Below are 4215 nucleotides of genomic sequence, written 5' to 3'. Positions count from 1 at the left end.
TGATAAAATTGTATTTCAAAAAATATTATAACGAGAAGGTATTAATCAATAAATAGAAGGAATTATTAAAAGACCTAAAAATGTTCTTATTCAATTTATTGATAAACCGAAAATTGCTGATGGGTCGAATACAGAAAATAAATTTGTTATCATTTTCAGTTTATTGAATTTAAATTAATATTTTTTAATTCATTTGATTTAGGGGAAGAAGGTATATAAGCATAATAATTTATTGAGCAAAATAAAATAAAAGTAATAGAAAAAATAAAAAATAAAGTTAATCATTTAATTGGAGCTATTTGTGGGATTAAAAAATATTAATAATTTAATAATTTTAGTTTGACATACTAATGTTATAATTTTAACTAATTTTTTAGTTCATTAGAAGTAAGTGCTAATTTACTATAAAATGGTTTAAGAGACCAGTACTTGCTTTCAGTCATCTAATGAAGAATTTACATTATTAGAAATTCATTTAATAAAATAATTTACAGGAACTCTTTCAATTACAATTGGTATAAAACTATGGTTAGCTCCACAAATTTCTGAACATTGACCATAAAATAATCCTGGACGGTTAATGAAAAAATTAGTTTGGTTTAATCGTCCTGGGGTTCCATCAACTTTTACTCCTAAAGCTGGGATTGTTCATGAATGAATTACATCAGCTGCTGTTACTAAAATTCGAATTTGAGAATTTATTGGTAAAACAATTCGGTTATCTACATCTAGTAAACGAAACCCATCATTTGAAATTTCATTTGTAGGAATTATATATGAATCAAATTCAACATTATTGAAATCTGAATATTCATAACTTCAGTATCATTGATGACCAATTCTTTTTAAAGTTACTGAAGGTTCATTAATTTCGTCTAATAAATATAATAAACGTAAAGATGGGAATGCAATAAATAATAAAATAATAGCAGGTAAAATTGTTCAAATTATTTCAATTAATTGCCCGTGTAATAAAAAACGATTAATGTAATTATTAAAGAATAATATAAATATTAAATATCCAACTAAAACAGTAATCATTACTAAAATCAGTAATGCATGATCATGAAAAAAAATTAATTGTTCTATTAAAGGAGAAGCTCTATCTTGAAGACCTAAATTAGCTCATGTTGACATTTATTTTCTAATAAAAGTAAAAATTCTTTATATATGGAGCTTAAATCCATTGCACTAATCTGCCATATTAGAAATTAATTAGTTAATAAAGGTAATTCAGAATAGCTATGTTCAGCAGGAGGAGTATTTTGGTATCATTCAATTGAAGAATTTAGTTGAATTGGGTAAATAACTTGACGTTGGGACACTAAACTTTCTCAAATAATATAGAAAAAAAATAAAATTCCCAATAAAGAAATTGATGATCCAATAGTTGAAATTACATTTCATGTAGTATAAGCATCTGGATAATCAGAATATCGACGTGGCATTCCCGCTAAACCTAAGAAATGTTGAGGGAAAAATGTTAAATTTACTCCAATAAATATAATAATAAATTGACTTTTTAATCACTTATTATTTATAGTTAATCCTGTAAATAAAGGGTATCAATGTACAAATCCAGCTATAATTGCGAATACTGCCCCTATTGATAATACATAATGAAAATGAGCAACTACATAGTATGTGTCATGTAAAATAATGTCAACAGATGAATTTGCTAAAACAACTCCGGTTAATCCTCCAACTGTGAATAAAAATACAAATCCTAAAGCTCATAAAATGGCTGGTGAATAGGAAAGTTGTGTTCCGTGAAGTGTAGCAAGTCAACTAAAAATTTTAATACCTGTAGGCACAGCAATAATTATAGTTGCTGATGTAAAATAAGCTCGTGTATCTACGTCTATCCCAACTGTGAATATATGGTGGGCTCATACAATAAATCCTAATAATCCAATAGCTAATATTGCATAAATTATCCCTAAAGATCCAAAAGTTTCCTTTTTACCTGATTCTTGACTAATAATATGAGAAATTATTCCAAATCCTGGTAAAATTAAAATATAAACTTCTGGATGACCAAAAAATCAAAATAAATGTTGGTATAAAATTGGATCCCCTCCACCAGCTGGGTCAAAGAATGAAGTATTAAGATTTCGGTCTGTTAATAATATTGTAATAGCTCCTGCTAAAACAGGAAGAGATAAAAGAAGTAAAAGAGCTGTAATTACAACGGATCAAACAAATAAAGGTATACGGTCTAAAGTAATTCCTGAAGATCGTATATTAATTACTGTTGTAATAAAATTTACAGCTCCTAAAATTGAAGAAATTCCTGCTAAATGTAAAGAGAAAATAGCTAAATCTACAGAAGCTCCTCCATGAGCAATTCCTGCTGATAATGGAGGGTAAACTGTTCACCCTGTTCCAGCTCCGTTTTCAACTATTCTTCTAACTAATAATAATGATAAAGCGGGGGGTAAAAGTCAAAATCTTATATTATTTATTCGTGGGAAAGCTATATCAGGAGCTCCTAATATTAAAGGTACAAGTCAATTTCCAAATCCTCCAATTATAATTGGTATAACTATAAAAAAAATCATAATAAAAGCATGAGCTGTAACAATTACATTATAAATTTGGTCATCACCAATTAAAGCTCCTGGATGTCCTAATTCAGCTCGAATTAAAATTCTTAAAGATGTTCCAACTATTCCTGCTCAAGCACCGAAAATAAAATATAATGTTCCAATATCTTTATGATTTGTTGAAAATAATCATTGTCGCGATTAAGTGGCTGAAGTTAGGCGATAGATTGTAAATCTATTTATAAGAAATTTTCTTCTTAATCAATTGATTAGTAAAATTATAAATCGGTCTTATAGTCAATAATGACATCAAACTGCAATTTTGAAGGAGTAATAAATTACTAAGGCTTAAAGGATTTCCTATATTTACAGCTTTGAAGGCTATGAGTTTCATTTAACTTAAAGCCTTTAACCTAAAATATAGAATAAAATATTGAAATTATAAATAATCCAAAAATTGACAAAAATGTACAAATCAAGTATAGTTTTATACTAAAATTATTGATTTGGGTGCTAATAACTCAGTTATTTTCGTAATAATTTAGCATAAATGCTGAATAACAAATTCGTAAATAAAAAAATAATGTGATTAAAGTTGATATTAATAAAATTATTAATTGAAAATATTGGTTACAAAAAGTTAATTGTTGAATTACAATTCATTTTGGTAAAAATCCTAAAAATGGAGGTAATCCACCTAAAGATAAAAAATTTATAAATAAAGTAAATTTTATAACTTTTCTTTGTATAAATCATGAAAATAATTGGTTTAAATGAAATAATTTGAAAATATTAAATATAAAAGTTAAAATAAATGATAAAAAAGAATAAAATAAAAAATAAATTATTCAAACTGATTCATTAATTATTAACGCTCTTAGTATTCAACCTAAATGATTAATAGAAGAAAAAGCTATAAGTTTTCGTAAAGAAGTTTGGTTTAAACCTCCAATTGCTCCAATAATTACTGAAAGAATTACTCTAATAAGTAATAAATTTTTTAAATTTAAATAAGAAATTAATATTAAAGGAGCAATTTTTTGCCATGTTATTAAAAGAAGAGCATTTATTCAAGTTAATCCTTCTATTAAATTGGGGAATCAAAAATGAAAAGGGGCGGCTCCTCTTTTTAACAATAAAGTTGATAAAATAATTATTGAAGTAAATGAGTTATTAATTTCAATTGTTATTCTATTATTTAACATTAATAAAATCACTGAAAACAGTAAAACAGTTGAAGCTAAAGCTTGGGTTAAAAAATATTTTAAAGAAGCTTCTGTTGATTTAAAATTATTATTATCTCTTATTAGGGGAATAAAAGATAACAAATTAATTTCTAAACCTATTCATGCTCCTAACCAAGAATTAGAGGTTACTGTAATTAATGTTCCAATAATTATTATTGTAATAAATAAAATTTTTGAAGAATTATTAAAAATTAAAAAGAAAAGGATTAAAACCTTTATAAATGGGGTATGAACCCAGTAGCTTAGTTAGCTTATCTTTTTATATTTTGGTGTACGATGCACAAAAGTTTTTGATACTTTTAGTAATAGTTTAATTCTATTAAATATAAAATCCTTCAAAAAATAACAATAAAATCAATCAATGAATGTAGAATCCTACATAATTTACCCTATCAAGATAACCCTTTTATCAGGCAATTCAT

General features: G+C 25.7%; 1 pseudogene across 1 annotated transcript; it reads right to left on the bottom strand.

The window, feature by feature from the left end:
• Positions 1-1209: 1209 nt before the first annotated feature.
• On the bottom strand, positions 1210-4215 carry LOC138911544 (NADH-ubiquinone oxidoreductase chain 2-like; annotated as a pseudogene). The gene is made up of 2 exons (XR_011417246.1): positions 4196-4215; positions 1210-4034 (listed from the first exon to the last, which is right to left on the bottom strand). The product of XR_011417246.1 is annotated as an NADH-ubiquinone oxidoreductase chain 2-like (transcript).

This window comes from Drosophila virilis, unplaced genomic scaffold (genome assembly GCF_030788295.1).
Source record: "Drosophila virilis strain 15010-1051.87 unplaced genomic scaffold, Dvir_AGI_RSII-ME tig00001534, whole genome shotgun sequence".
NCBI classification, from domain to species: domain Eukaryota; kingdom Metazoa; phylum Arthropoda; class Insecta; order Diptera; family Drosophilidae; genus Drosophila; species Drosophila virilis.
The sequence above is the reverse complement of the archived record's forward strand: the minus strand, read 5'-3'. Positions and strand labels throughout refer to the sequence as shown.